Source organism: Athene cunicularia, assembly GCF_003259725.1.
Source record: "Athene cunicularia isolate RWA chromosome 4 unlocalized genomic scaffold, athCun1 chr4_part1, whole genome shotgun sequence".
Lineage (NCBI taxonomy): Eukaryota > Metazoa > Chordata > Aves > Strigiformes > Strigidae > Athene > Athene cunicularia.
Window position 1 is genome coordinate 38,634,813 of NW_020799098.1, and position 16,922 is coordinate 38,651,734.

Below are 16,922 nucleotides of genomic sequence, written 5' to 3' on the forward strand. Positions count from 1 at the left end.
AATCTAGGCTGTTGGTGTTCCCTGCAAATTTTTCCATTGCTAGGCGTACAAGTTATCAGCAAAGAAGTTGATAAGAGATCTTTTAAAATATTGCTTAACATATTCTGAAATATGACTAATTATAAGCTTTGATAGTGGATTTTTTAACAGGATTTCATATCTATGTTCCGGATCATTAGTTAGCATATTAGAATGATATTAAGAAAATGAGGCATATTATCCTTAAATCACTAACGGATTGAATTTTGAGGGAATAGCTCCCTTTCTTTTAGTGAAGAAATTGTACATGTAATTTTGCCACAACAAAAATCAAAGCTAAACAAAGCTATTAAAAAAAAAAAAAAATCTGGACTGCTTTTAACTCATTTAAATTTCAGAAAATCCTGAAGAGATGCCAAGTGTTCTTCCTTAGGAATTTTCAAGGGGTTGGATTGTCCCAAGTGGGTTTGTGGCACAGGTTCTCCTCTGTCAGCAGATCTCTCAATCTGAACAGCTGCTCCCTTTATTCAATCTGAGTTTGAATTGTGAGTGTTGCAGCAACCTTGCAGTGGTGCTGTCAAGCCCATTTATGAGTAAATCTCTAAAATACAGGGAAAAGACTAAATACACAAATTTCTAAAAAAGAAAAAAAAAAATGTAGCATTATCCTAGAGGGAAGTAAATGTTTGAACTGCAATGTGTTTTTTCTCTATGGCTCCTTGAATGCACAAATCTGTTCTGCTGCTATCAGAAACAAAGGTCCTTTTAACAGAATATCAAATTTTGACTCTCCTGTAGTTTATCAGTAATGTTCAGGAAATTAATTATATCACTTTGCAGAAAAATGCAGTGTATTTCAAAGTCTCATTTACACTATTTATTCTATTGTATCATATAATAAATGGAAATGGACATGTTTATGGTAAACTAAAACCAATAATTACTTCAACATTTAGGAAATAGATGTAATTTCTTTTAAAGAAAAGATAAATTTTCCTTAAGTTTCTTTCCTTTAAGGAAGGAAAGACCCTGTTCTTAGGCTCTTAGCAACGAGTATTACTATTGTCAGTCTGATAAATACTGAACTAAATAATCGTCATACATGAGGTAGAAATTATTAAAGTAACATGAAAAGAAGAACTCTGATTTTTCCAAGGGAGAAGGATAACTTTTTTTTTCACTTCCATTCTATTGAATAACTTTAATATTGATATTTCACTGAGAAGGCTTTTACCTTTTTCTACAAATCAAGAATCTGATATTTAACCTCATTAATGAATAGAGACTATCTGAAATAACCTCAATACTAAACAGAACTAATATTTTCCTTCCAGATTCCTGTAAGATGATGCAAAAATTTGTTTGAATGCAAAAATTATATAATTTATTCTATATTGTTTAGTAGGTGCTTTTCAGTTTTAAATTGTCCTCAATATCTTCATAAAAGTGCTGTCTTTAATTTCCACTAGCAGCTAACCTCCGTTAATAAGGACAGAAAAAAAATAACCAGAAGTGTTATGCTTTCTTTTTCCCTGGCACATTTCAAAAAGTAGATAACACTGTGTAAGACAGAGAAAATACTTTTATGGAAAAAGAAGTATGTTCTGCCAAACAAATCACAGTGGGTACGTTAATCAAATTTAACAAGTAGGTAGAATAAATATGGTGCTATATAATACATATTTTATGAGACCACAGGCCATTACATATTTTTTCGTAAATTTTTAAATGTGTGCAATTTTCCACTCCAATAATTTAAAATGAAAATTGTTTTACTTTCAGAGAAAATTAGTTAAAGCACTGAAAACTGTTGTATGAATAATGAACCTTTGTTTAAGACAAAGAAAATAGAATTTTTAAAAATTAAAACCAAATTTACATAACTTTGCTAAATGCTTGAAGTAAAAAAGTGCATAAGCAATTTAGAAGTACAAATTGTCCTAGGTTGGTTAGGACTTCTTGTAAATTACAGTCATGTTTTAGAAAATGTTCCCTATTGGTTACAAAACATATTTGGGCAGGAGTCCTGAAATACTGTTGTAGATAAGACAAAGCACTTCAGGGCTTTCATTGACCAAACATAGTAGAATTCATCTTTTCAGTGAAAAGCAGGCTGACCTGACTGGTTGGTGTCATCCAATAATGAGAAGGATTTTTATTTATTTCTAACTTCCAATACTCATCCTGTTTGTGATGGGACTATGTATGAAGAAGTGCATTCTATCTGTTTGCAATGAATTCTGTACTAACTTAGGAAGAAGTGGACCAATGGCAATCATTTACTAATGGAAGAAGTTTTTACAGTAAATCTATTCTCATGACATACAGATACTATATTTCAGATTGATTATGGTGTTGAAATACTGCAGGACCCTATCACCTGTGAAATGAGAAATGAAGAGTGAAATTCTTTTTAACTTTTACATTGTGGAGATTTGAATTCAGCTGGCAGCCAGACATCCACAATGTTTGCTGGGTTCATTTAGTCCATAAATTCGGTTTCCATCTGACAGTCTATAAGGCTGAGGAATGAGGTGGAGTTGTCTCTGTCAGTGAAGCAGGAGGCTTTGGATGTGTCACGGGGATGTTGCAAGGCACTAAATGCAATGACAGGGTTATCTGAATATGGTTCATTGGCTATTCTCACCTAAAATCATATCTCCCTGAGGCACACATCAGACCTCTCCATCCTTCTGTATCACCCACCAAGTGCACCCAGGTCCTTGGGCAAAAGTAATCCCACACATGGGTTTACCTTTAACTAATGCAGGAGTAACCCATACAGCCTTCCCCAGCATATTCCTAATGCACACTGCAGGGGCTTTATCCCCATCCATGGTATGTAAGAGGTTTGATTGAGCAGGGCCCACTTGCTTGGCAGATCCTCTGGCATTAACTAACCAGGTGGCTTTTGTTAAATGCACGTCCCAGTGTTCGAAAGTTCCACCACCCATTGCTCTCAGTGTAGTTTTTAGCAACCCGTTGTGCTGCTTCATTTTCCCAGAAGCTGGTGCATTGTAGGGAATGTGATATATCCCCTCAGTGCCATGTTCTTTGGCCCAGGCATCTATGAGGTTGTTTCGGAAATGTGACCCATTATCTGACTCAATTCTTTCTGGCGTGCCATGCCACCATAAGACCTTCTCCTCAAGGCGAGATGATGTTCCGGGCAGTTGCATGGGATACAGCATCAGCTTCCAACCAACCAGTGGCTGCTTCCACCATTGTAAACACATAGTGTTTGCCTTGTTGAGTTTGTGGGAGTGTGATATAATCAATCTGCCAGGGCTCCCCATATTTATACTTTGACCATTGTCCTCCATATCAAATTACTTTTAACCATTTGGCTTGTTTGATCGTAGCTCATGTCTCACATTCATGGATTACCTGTGCAATAACATCCATGGCTAAGTCCACCCCTTGATCACAAGCCCATCTATATGTTGCATCTCTTCCCTGATGGCCTGAGGAGTCATGGGCCCAGCGAGCCAGAAATTGTTCACCCTTAGGTTGCCAGTTCAGATCTACTTGAGCCACCTTGATCTTGGCAGCCTGACCTGCCTGTTAGTTGTTCTGATGTTGTTCAGTGACCTGGCTCTTGGGTACATGAGCGTCTACATGTTGTACTTTCACAAACAGATTCTCTACCCAAGCAACAATATCTTGCCTTAATTCAGCAGCCCAGACAGGTTTGCCTCTGTGCTGCCAGTTGCTCTGTTTCCAGTGCTGTAACCACCCCCACAGCACATTTACCACCATCCATGAATCAGTACAGAGGTAGAGCACTGGCCACTTTTCTCACTCAGCAGTATCCAAGGTCAACTGGATGGCTTTCACCTCTGTGAACTGACTCAATTCACCTTCTCCTTCAGTAGCTTCAGTAACCCGTTGTGTGGGGCTCCACACAGCTGCCTTCCACCTTCGATGTTTCCCCACAATGCGACAGGACCCGTCGGTAAACAGGGCATATCGCTTCTCCTTAGCCGGTAGCTCAGTACGTGGTGGGGCCTCTTCAGCACGTGCTACCTCTTCCTCTGGCGCCATTCCAAAATCTTTGCTTTCTGACCAATTTGTGATCACTTCCAATATTCCTGTATGGCTGGGGCTCCCTATTCGAGCCTGTTGTGTGATTAATGCAACCCATTTACTCCACGTGGCATCAGTTGCATGGTTCAGAAACCCTACTCTAAATATATTTTCAAAAATAAAATTTCAGCACTTGCAGAGATACTGGTAAGAGGTGGGCTTGAACATGTAAAATTAGTTTTGTTCGTTCCATGTGTGAATCAGAATTAAAGTCAGGGCAGACAGAGCTGTTAGCTTATATAGATTTGCTGCAAAAGGAAACAGGCTACTTAACAGATTGTGAAACAACCAAAATATTAGTTAACAAATAGTTCCATGCTACTGGCCCCATTATCCCAGCAACAAGGTAACAAGTTGCTCAGCTGGCTGACGGCTGTACTCTTTTCTTATGTCTCGCAGCTCACTCAGGGATAAGGATTGGGTGACTATCACTGGCTCTGCCTCCTTGTTTTCTCATCATGGGTCTGGTTCATCATCACCCTGTACACTGCGAGGGGATTTGCTTGTGTATTTCTTCTTTTGTATGGGAGCAACTGACACTGGCATGGGTTGGTTCTCCGGTTCAGCTGCAGTGCCTGTCCTCGGGCTTGTAGTGTCTGCAGTCTCTGTTATTTGGTTACTCTTAAATAGTAGCTTAACCATAAACAAAACCTGAACCACATGCAGGAAAACACTAACTCCAAACATCACGGCAAATGTTTTTGTCAACATTCCAAAGATATTTGAACCCCCCAAATTTCTCAAACACAGCTGTAAATAGCCCCAGGACCGATGACCACATGCTGTCATAGATTGGCATCACAGAGTACAACAGAAACAAAACCTTAACCCACCTCTCAGGGAAGGTGAGCAACAGCATGGGAAACACGTATTGCATATGAGGGATAAGATCTTAAGGAGCCATTAATCCACATTTTACCCATTTTTTTGTTATCTCAAACAAAAAGAAAAGCCTCAGTGCCCCACGTTGGGCGCCAAATTCTGTGGCGGTTTGAACTTGGGCGGCAGCAAGATCCCACGTGTCCGGCCATTCACCTCCCCTTCCCCCCTCTGGTAAGATAGGGGAGGGACACAAGAGGAGAATTCCTGGGTTGAGGAAAGAGAAATAATTTACTAAATATAGCAAGAGAACAACAGTAACAATAGTGAGTTCAAAAAGAAAACGCAGCAGTGGCTTACCAAACGTGGCAACCGCCCCCCACAGCAACAACACAGACCGAAAATAAGAGCAGATGATGTGTGAGCATGAGCAAGAGACCCAGCAAAAGCGACCAGCCCACCTGGGCATGACATCACATGGTATGAAATACTTCAGTGAAAATTAACTCTGTCGTGGTCAAAACCAAGGCAAACATGAGAATATTAAACTCCTAGAATGAAGAAGATTTGTCAAAGTTTTCACTCCTTGTAGAAAACGAAAGCTAAATGTTTTTCTTCTTCTCTTGCAAGAGATACTTTATAGGTGTTGGCAACTGTAATATGTCCCCTCTGGAACAAAATGACAAATATTACCAGTTGTTTTGAAGCGTAGGTCGAAAGAGAACTGTAATCTTAACTTTGAAGAAAAGTGATTAAGTTATTTACAGTTATATAGATAAGTAATTCCAGGGAGAATAAAATCATCTTGGCAGAACATTCAGTCTTAAAACATAATGTAGAATAGTGGCTTACAAACTCCATCACTAAAGATGTCTGGAATGTTTTTTAAATGGTCCTGTATGCATTGGAGCTTTAATAGGTTCAGGACTTCTCTAAGGTCTAATATAATGTTGCAGACTACACTCAGACATGAAACCTGTTTTTTCAGACATGTCCTATGTAGTGTGACAGGTCCCACATCAAATCCTATTTCTTCCTTGTGGTTTAAAGTAAGAATAACTTGGAAACTACTGCTTAAGTAATTTATGTTGTTGCTGAGATAGAAAGACATTCTATGTGCAAAGGGTTAGCTATAAAATTAATCTGTGGTAGATTAATAAAGTGACACATGACCCAAGACAGTGGTCAATGCACAGTAGATTGTTGATATGGAGTTGTTTGCTTATATTTTAAAACTAAACATTAATATCAAACTATAGTAAGTGTATCATAGAATAATAAATTTAGTAAAATAGAAAAATAATCAAGAGAAAGTAAGGACTATTTGAAGATAGTGAGCATCTTAAATTTGGGAGTTGATTTTTGTTTATTATTTATGTTTTCATAGTGTTGAAGAGTTCTTGCTATTGAATGGGGCCTTTCATGCCTAACAGTATGGAAGCAGAACTTCAGAGAGTTTACAACCTTGTAAGTGGTGATGTGTGAGTATACAGAGACTCTAGAGTACATGGGAGCAATCAGTATTGGTTAGCTACGTAAATAATCATGTCAGTGTAATAGAGATTAAACAGACTGAGTTTCTGTAGGTGTAACAAAATATTTAAGTAAAGGGAGAATTATTGGTTAGTTACAACAGTATGAGAGAAAGCACAGAGGTGTTTGTTAGAAAATGTAAAATCGTGAAGTAATTCAGTTTCTGGGAGTGTTATGGAGTCATCTAGTCCAACACCTCCTCCTCACTCAAAGTCAATTGGCAACAAAGGGGTTCTAGAAATTAAGGAAATTTTTAAAGAATTTTTGGTACTGGATTAAAAGATGTTGGTTGTGATTACAAAAGGTCCTGAAGGGTCTGTGCCTTCAGAGTGAAGACATTGTTTATGTTCAGTGTAAAATAATATGTAAGATGGTGAAGGGATGTGAAGAAATAGGTACAGGGCCAAGCCAGCGGACTAGAAAATGATCCTTACTAGAAGAGTCTGAAACAATAGGAGAAAATTAATTCAGTGTTTGTCAGTACCAGATAATCGATTGTTGACGTTTTTGAGATACGACATAAAGCCTGGCTGAGAGTGTAGGTTGGGTAGAGAGCAACAGGGAGAGCTGAATGCTGGTGGTACTGCACAGAAAGGTCTCAGTCAAAGGTGGCTGCTGAAAGCATAGCCTGAGGGCTGGCAGAGTGACACCACAAATAGTGTCTGGGAAAGATCTGGAATCATTGAAGGGTTTGCAAGAGCACTGCTTAGTCATATTTGCCTTTGGCTGGTTATAGTAAGATTTCAGTTCAGAACAGACACAAAGATCCTTGAATTTCTGCCATAAAGAGGTGGATAATTTGTAGTGTCTGAACACCTCTGTTTCCCTTACATTCTTTTTCAGGAATATAAATGCTGTTCCATGGTGTTTTAAAATTTGCTAGAAAATCTGAAATTTGTCATTGGTCTTAATCCAGAAGCACTGAACACAACACATGTATGTAAAGATTTTAAGTCAGGCTCAAAAATGAAAATCTGCTGCACTACTTAATGTATGATCTTTCAAAACTTTGCTAATTTTTTGATACTTTGAAAAGTACTAAAACATTTTAAAGTCTTATTTTAGGTAACCATATATGACTCACAGTATCAACAAAGATAAGAAGTTTTTAGTAAGAGGGTGCTATATTTAGATGACCCTAGAATGCAATTGTGATGATGAAAGGAGTTGAAAGAGTTTATCACAACATTTCAACTGAAAATACTTTTTTTCTTTTTTTTTTTTTTTTTTTTTTTTTTTTTAAAAAAAAAAAAAAAAAAGCTTTATTGGGCTACTGAGCTTTAAAATACGTAATTAAATGTTAGTATGTAAAACATTCATGGTAACTGGAATCGGGGCTGTTCCAGAAGGTATTTTAGTAAGCTCTAGTTGTCATTGTTTGTCATTGTTCATTTCATCATTGTTTAGCTAAGTGTCCTTTACATAAGAGTAAAAAATTTTTTGTGTTATTATCACTAGAAAACTGTCTACCTTGTTATTTTTTACATTTACAAAGTTCACTGCCCTGTAGAGCACTTAAATGTATTTGTTTAATGCAAAGAGAAGAGGGCAGCCTGAATAATTAATTATTGAAATTAGTAATTTAGCTAATTACATAATAGAAGGATCTGATGGTCCAGTCATTTGCTTGGGAGAAGTAAATGACATGGATAAAATTCAGTTGGTATAATTTAATAAAATATGAAACTTAAATATGAAAATATACAAAACTATAAGCTGTTTTTCTCAATATCTGACTCTTTTTTGTTCACTCATGAATTTAGTTTCTTTCCTGTGTTTGCAATTTCCTTGGATTTTTGTTTGTTTCATTTTATATCTTTTTACATTGAAGTAATTTATATGCACTGTGCATTCCAGGTGAACAGTGATTTCAGAAATGAAGTTACTTCTCTAGATGAAGTATTTTTGTTGCTGTTGTCCACAGTTGATAACCTAAGTATGCACATTAGCATCTGTCGTGTCGATAATCAATTGATAATTTAAGTATGGACATTAGCATGTGTTCTGTGCAACTACCTACTTAGGTCTCCAACGCATCCACTTGAACTGTACTGAGTTGTGGTAAACCCAGGATATTTTAAAAGTTTGAGAGAGGTATGAAAAATCTGTTCAACAATATTAACTGAAGCAATAGGACAAACAAGTAACAGCCATTAATCTCTCTTAATGTATACTATTGTGCTAAATTATTCTTGTGAAACTTATTCACAAGAGTCTTAATTTTCTGACCATTAGAGACTATTTTATTTCTTACAAGTCATCTGTATATTTCCAGCTCATAATTTAATTTTCTGAAGTTCATATGCTGACTGTTCAGTGGGACAGATGACCAGCTGATGATGCTGGTTAATAGCTTACTTCATAAAATTTTCCTGTTCATGATAGCACCAAGAGGAATTTACTCATTCCACTATTTTCTTTTGGCAGGAACAGATAGAATCTGCATTTTTCTTTCACATTTTCTATGAGGGTATCAAAACATTGTTCAAGTTGTTGTTATATTTCTAAATGACTATAAAAAGCAGTTGAGCATGGTTTTTTTTTTAGGGAAAAATAAATAAAGTATATTGAGCTCAACTCCTAGCTATTTATTTATTCTCCATTATTTTGCCAGCTAATAGCTTGAACATGTAGATATATTTGCAGGTGAATGATGGATCAGGAGGCATCTATTTACAAGGGTGTTAGCATATTTTACACAGGAAGTTTAGGTATTAGGGTTGCAAATGTGTAAAAGATGAAAATATTAAAGCCACTGATGTCTCACCTCGAGCTTTTAGAGAAGAGGGACTATGAAATATTAAAACTGCTAATCTTTTCCTTCTATATATTTCAAGTGACACAACCTCAATTTTTTTTTTTTTTTTTTTTTTTTTTTTTTGTGATTGATGTACAAGTATACTATCGTCATAAAGCCCAAATTTATTAGTTGGAAATCAAATAAAATTCATAAGTTGTTTCCAAGAACTCTTGCCCTACTACAGAATAGAAAATAATTATTTTTGAAGTATTTTGTCTATGCTGGTTTTAAATATTATCATTTTTTTTGTGATACGTGTATTTCTTAGCCTATTTAAGATATCAGATTTCTGTGATACCAAAGTTAGTGTTATTAGATCTCTCTAACTTGTGTTTTTACAGAGAAATATTTAAAAAGTTGTAGAGATCAATGTAACATCTGGCAACTGTTATGCATTTGAAAACACAGAGAGAATATATTTAGTGACCTGCCTATGAAAGCAGCAAAACACCATCTGTAGTGTGCAAAAATATCTGATCTTTTATCCATAGCAACAAGTTGCATCAGACACATGGATTCTTTACAGCCCTCAAAGTGATGAAAGGGGAAGTAATTGAGGAAGGTTTTTTTAAGTTTGGGAATTTTCTGAATTGAGATATGGAGTAATAGTTTTTCTAACTTTTAATAAATATTGTCTTAGTTTGTTATTTTATTTGTTTACATAATAAACAAGCTCCAGTCATGGCAATCTTTTACTTCTATAACGCTTTATATTGTTTTCTATGACTATAATTACTTTATTATATTGGAAAATAAGCAGATACAATGAAGGTCACTCTTGATTGTGATTCTGTTTTTACAGTCCATAGTAACACAAATATAAAAGGAAAGATGCATTATACCTCATGTGCACTGCTCAAAAGTGCCAATAGTTATACATTTTCCACTAATGAGGTATAAATTCTGCAGTCTATAATGGAGAATAACTAACCCACACAATAGAACTTGAGACACTTGAGTTTCGAATGCATCAATGACCAATTTATGGGAAAAAAAATCTGATACTTCAGAGACAAACACATCTTGTTTACAAAGTCTTTGAAGGGAGTTGTTTAGATCTTCTCCAGTGCCTTCTCTCTTGAAAGTACAACACTGAAGGAATGTGTGGTAGATGCTGACTACTGATGAATGAGTAATTGATAGGGTATACTGTAATGTTTTTGCTACTTGAGCTAAAGGAATAACCATATCATTAAGCTTAGAAGGTCTCCATGAAACTCATTCCTCTCCACAGTTAAAAACATTCAAAGCAGAAGGATGCTGTCAGAATCTGTTGGATTCCATTCAGATGGTTTACTTGGATTCCATTCAATTACAGTAAAGCCCAAATAAGCCAGACAATATCTGTGCACATATTTTGAAAAAACACCATTATTTCAGTTTTCAGTCAGAAATTACTTACTGATAGGTATACCCATAAGTCTAACACATGGGTCTATCTGTAAAATAAACCATGAAGCAGGAAAAAACAATGTGTTTTTACTCAAAGATGAAAACTGAAATTCTGGATTTTTTTTTTTTCTAATATTGCCTGCAGTTAAGTTATATGAATATACACTCATAGCTCTGACATGAACACTTCTGAAATTAGAAAGTGGTCAGCCTTAAGAGTTCAAAAGACTGGATAAACTAGTCATGAGATAGGGAAAAATTGTTGCACAGAATGATAGTTTGTCAGTATAATGTTGGGATGGGTTTTATGTAGCTGGAAAGACAAAGAAATAAAAAGCAGCCTGAAGCAGAATACAAGGGGAAAAAAAAAGGAAAAAAAAAAAAAAAAAAAAGAGCTTGAAAGGCAAGTATAAGATATTACATATTTTCTTAGTCTCGATACTGTGCAATAAATTATATCATATTTGCTGCTACAAACTGAAATGAAGGCTGACGAGTTTTCCCACTCTCACTGCATTTCTACGTTGGGACAGCAAATCCATGCTTTGATACCAGTCTCATTCTATTAACAGTGTATATTTCTCCACATTATCTGATCTAACAAAAAATTCACTTTAGCACCCTCTCAACATCTCCAAAGGCATCTTGTTTACAATGGTTGCTCAGTAATGTTTCTTTGAAAAGTGTGTTTAGCTGGAGCAAAAATTATTTGCGACTGGTTAGAATCACTGAATTTTCACACAGTGTGACTGCTATGTAGGTGCTTATAAAAACCATCTCATGCCCAGTGTATTGCCTTTTTTTTTTTTTTTTGTATCTATATCTAAATAGGCTGCATAACATATAGACACTTTGATTTATATCTGATGTCATACATTTCCTTGCTTCAAGTTTTAGACTTTTAAATGAACCTTAGCATCATATGCATCCTTTATCGAGCATGAAAAAGAATTCCTTTTTGAAACTTGAAACACCATTCTCTTATCTTTAGTGCAGATTTCAAAATAATCTTGGTCTTTATTACTGGAAATACTAGCTTACCTGAAATATCATGCTATATGTATGGTGTAATATATATATGGTTTTGATTACATATCTCAGGATATTTTTCTGGTAAAATTAAGGAAATCAATGACTTACAAAATTATTTGCAAATATACATATGCAAATGGTATATACATATATCTTAACTATTGCTCCTTTTTGCAAACCAGTAGTATGGAATTAACATGCAAATTTTCCATCTAGTCAGAGAATCTTTGTGGGGTTTTTAAATTACTGAGTTTGGTATCTGTCAATGGTGTCTCTAAAGCAATACTGCTCTTCAGTAATCATTTCTCATCATATGCAATGAAAGAGGCTATTTCATGGTTATTTTGAAGCAGAGGGAATGAGATCTACCAGTGGAAATGGTCACATCTGGATGGTAAAAATATAAGTGCTCTTTTGTTGTGCAAGTACCAATGACAACTTTCTTTCTGATTTTAGACTTTTCAATAACATCCCATGCCTATGAACTGCCTATATTGCTTTGAGACTGCTAAACACACAAATTATTAGATTTTTTTTTTTAATTATACTTTGGATTTCTATTTCTCATTTTCCTATGATTATTTAAATCCTTCAGTGTTGAAATTAAACAATTACCTATGATACATTATGTTTCCTCTAATACATTAAGCATTCTTACTTTGTCTGCTAGAAATCCAGAATGTCTGCTAGCTGTCTCCTAACAGGCAACAGTCTTGCACAAGCAGCAGATCAAAAAGGGAATGAAAATGTTTTTACTGAGGATCTAATGTCGAATGCTTGACATTACTCGTTGGTGAGGGTGTTCACAGAGTTCTGTCTTACTGAGCTGCCACATGTTACTGCTGGCACTTACTAAAACGTCTCATGAAATGTTATGCTATTTCACTAAGCTGTCTTTTTTCAATCTTTTTCATTATTCTCCATAATATTTGCCATGCTACCTGCATTTACTTATGGATGTGTTAGGTTAGCCCTCTCTCCGATCTGAAAAGAAACTCAGTCCATCTGGGAAAGTCTCTACTCATACTATGCCGAAGGGAATCTCTTGCAGAGCATAATTCTCTTTCTTCTTTTCTGATGATCTGCTTCTTGGTGTTGCGAGTATTCTCACTTGGGATATTTTGTCTCACCTCGAAGTTTTATATAAGAAAGTCTGAGAATCTGAATGCGTTAAGAAATATATTTTCTAGCAATTTCATGTGATATTTTAAATAGGATAGGGAGATGGTGTTTTTTGTATGTCTGTCTCTCTGTGACCCATCTGAAGCTTGTGTATTACAGTCAGGTCTTTACTGAAACAGCTATTGGAATCTTTAGAGCTTGAATTTGCATAAAGATTATTTCCATGATTTAAAACAAAACCAAAAAATTTTAAAAACCTCCCAATAAGAAGGTAGCTACTTCAGTGTACTGGTTTTCACTAGGACAGAGTTATTATTCTTAATAGTAGGGGGTATAGTGCTATGTTTTGGATTTGTGACCAAAACAGTGTTGGTAACCCACCAATATTTTAGCTATTGCTGAGCAGTGCTTACATACCAATTAGGCTGGGGCTGCACAAGAAGCTGGGAGGGGACACAGCTGAGACAGCTGACCCCAACTGGCCACAGGGACATCCCACACCAGATGACACTGTCTTCAGCAATAAAAGCTGTGGGCAAGAATGAGGAAGGGAGGATGTTTAGAGTAATGGCATCTGTCTTCCCAAGTGTGATGAGGCCCGGCTTTTCTGGGGATGGCTAAACATCTGACTGTCAATGGGAAGTGGTGAATGAATTCCTGGTTTTGCTTTGCTTGCATGCAGATTTTGCTTTATCTATAAAACTGCCTTTATTTTACCCCATGAGTTTTCATACTTTTATCCTTCCAATTCTCTCCCTACCCCATGGTGGGGAGTGAGTGAGCAGCTATATGGGGCAAGAGTGCCTGCTGGGGTTGAGCCACAACATCCAGGTTGCACGTTTTCACCAATTACCTTTAGCTGGCTCTGGTGCTTGTCAGAACTCTCCTCCAGTAGATTCAAACTGCTAATGCCACACAAAGCTGCCATCCCTTGTTCTCCTCCACCACCCTGTTTTGTTTGTTTGCAAGGATAGTTTTCTACTGTTTGATATGGGATACCAAGTGTCACAGGTTGTGCAAACAACTAGGAAATGGTGAGGTGTCCTTCATGATCACCCTCACCTGGTGACAATAAACTGCTGGATTAACGCTTGATTAGTCTAGGAAACAGAGAAACGTAGGCAGAAAGATAAGTAATAGCTCATCGGTTTTTATGTTATCCACATTCTTAATTTTCTCTCGTTTTCAGTATCTCTGCTTCAGTCTCAGAAAGGGGAAAAATATTGCCATATATGAAGTTTCTAGGATTGTACCCTGAATCATTTAACCTATCTGTGTGATTGCATGTGTGTATGTAATTCAAGCCTTAAAATATTTTAGCAACAGTGGTGTACCTGTAAGAGAAATGATACTCTAACTGGATTTATTTGAAAAGCAGACTGTGAAAAACTCATATGCTTTGCTATGAATCTTCAATTATGTTCAACGCTGCTTTTAATACAACTAAGGGTTTGTTTTACCTGGGAGAGTATATATTCCTTGGTTGTTCTCAGAGGAAGTTGCCTTTAAAAAAACTATAAACTGCTAGTCACAGAATATATTTCTGATCTTTATTTTAATTTGATTTTTTCAGGGTCAGCCTGTGTGCCCTGATACTGCTTTTTAAAACTCACATTCTCATAGCTATCTCACTCTAATAGCTAGAGACAAAATAATTGGGATTTCTGGGACACAGTGCAGAAACAAAGATGCAGTGTTTACAGAGTTGGAAAATTAAAGAAACCTGACTATCTTCAGTCTTTCATAGGAGACTCCTAAGCTAAAACCACTATCATTTTAGGAGTGCCTGATATGCAAACAGAATAGATCTTAGTCTTTTTCCCAAGTTGTTTTCTTTATGTCTCCAGGAAGATAGATGCTGCATCTGTCAATCTTCCACCTGTATCCTTTTTCTGGCAGTAAGTGTTCTCTCTGTTATAAACAGATGAGCAGAACTCACCTTATCCAGTTCTTTCAGCACATTTAAAAAGAAGCTTCTTTACAACAGTGTGTATAAAATATTTTATAAAAATCAATTATTTTTCTAAATATAAATAAATATCCTTTATTTGCAAGGGGAACTGAGTCCTAACCACATCTCTTGCCTATTCCTAGAAGAGGGTTTTTTTGTAGCCTGAGGAGGACAGAATTTCAGCCAGTTTTCTCCAACAGCCCAGCTCCAATGGAGTGATGCTGAAACAGAAGTGACACAGACAAATGTTCTTCTTTTTTAAATTGTTTGCACTGCTAGATCTGGTGTATATGGCTTTGGATCTATTGTGCATGTTCAGGAATATAGCTATGTCTGTGGGATTTACAGACATTGGCAATTCATCAGATCATTACTTATATGGAATTGCCATTTGCCACCTACTTTGCCTTTAAATGATAAGTCTAAAAGAGAGAAGATAGCTTGTTATGGAAGAGGGTCTGCAGAAAAGTTTGAACTGTTTACCAGTCAAGTGAATATTAGTCTGTTTAAATCTTGAAGTATGCAAAAAGTTATAGCTGGGACTTTTTGCAAACTGTCCCATTCCTCCTAACAGCTGTGACTTTCCACTGACATAAATATATTTATATCTAATGTACGCAGAATAAACAAATATCCATACCAAAGAGTGGACATGAGAACTCAGGCACTTTGTAAATGGATTATAAGAACAATTTAGTGCACTAAACCTACAACATTTTGCAGTGTGAGTGATTCTTTTATTTGATTTCAGTTTTAAGAACTACGGAAAGTAAATACCACAGACAAGTATTTATAATTTTAAGAAAGGTAACATACTTGTAAGTGTTCCTTACATTATGGGAGAGATTCCTATCTGTTAGCCTTTAGAAATGAGCCTTACTGTATTTTCTGGTTTTCACTTTTTGTTTTTCTGTGTTTTACCTCTTGTTTACTGCAAAAACGTATGATCATAAATGAACAATACTGTATTTTCTTCTCACAGATGCAATATCTGAGTGCAAAATGGCTGGCTGTAGCTGGGGTGGATTAACTGAATGGACAGAGAAATTCAGATAATGGTGTTAATAGTAACTGCTTTAGAATTAATTTATTTTAATTTCTCTGGATTGACTAAATTTCAGCCCACAGAAGCTGAGTGTCCGTAAAGCCTTTGGCTCTGAAATGCAGGTTGAAGCAGAAACATTTTTCTGAAGTGGAATCAGCGAGTTAGGATATCCTAGATATTTCTTGTAGTACCACTCAAATTAAACGCAACTCTACATTTGAGTTGACTACTGCAGGGAAAATGCTGTCTTAAAATAAATGAGCTCGTTGGCTTTTGGATTTTTTATTTTTCTTTTTATTATTATTTTTCTGAGTCCTATCCAATTGTGCATGCAAGGGCTGTGAAAATAACAACCAAATGAAGAGGATATTAATAAGAAACAAAATGGAAAAGAAAGTAAAAATATATTCCTAATTACTAAATATCAGCATGTAGAAACAAATGCTAGACTTCCTTATCTGAACATGAGAATTAACTTTCTGTGATAGATACAGATTAAGTTACTGTAACTTTGCAGATGGCAGCCCAAAGACTCTTGTCAACAGAAGTTTAGTCAGTTTTTCCTTCATCTTGAATTACTTTGTCCACTTAGAGTCACTCCAGTGGTGGCCTTTTGTTTTTTTTACTGAAGTGTTTCAAAGTCCTTCTAAAGGTCTAATCTAACTTTAAGCAATAGTAACAGGAGGAAAAAATCCCTGGTCTATAAATATGTTTAAAACAGGATGTCAACTAAATCTTAGCTGACATAGGCATCTACTGCATTTACTCCAGTGTCCACACGTGAATTGTTAAAGTTTTATAACCACATTCATTTACGTATACAGCAGTACATCTTGTTGCTGTGTTTGCCAGAAAACCAAGTGAAACTTACTGTGCATAAAGTAATCTCATAACCTGATGGCATTTCTACTCACTGAACTTACTGAAATATGTACAGGCCTTATATCCTAGTGAAAAGGCTAGGGCTGCTTGCTTGCCCTAGTCCTTTAGTTTAAAATCAAAGTGAAAAAGCAATGTGTTCTGGTTCTTTTCTTATGTTAAAAAAAAAAATAGGTTAAGTCATCTGTGAAGGAGTTACAATATCTCCTTTAACTGCTGCCACTGGCTACATCCAGAGGAGACACTTTACACTGTATTCAGACATGGGTTGGCAAAACTCCCAG

General features: G+C 36.0%; 1 long non-coding RNA gene across 1 annotated transcript; it reads left to right on the forward strand.

The window, feature by feature from the left end:
• The first annotated feature begins 4,145 nt into the window (after positions 1 to 4,145).
• On the forward strand, positions 4,146 to 12,801 carry LOC113479059. Its single transcript, XR_003398200.1, has 3 exons — positions 4,146 to 4,276; positions 4,342 to 4,344; positions 12,790 to 12,801. It is a non-coding gene; the product is annotated as an uncharacterized LOC113479059 (long non-coding RNA).
• Positions 12,802 to 16,922: the final 4,121 nt, after the last annotated feature.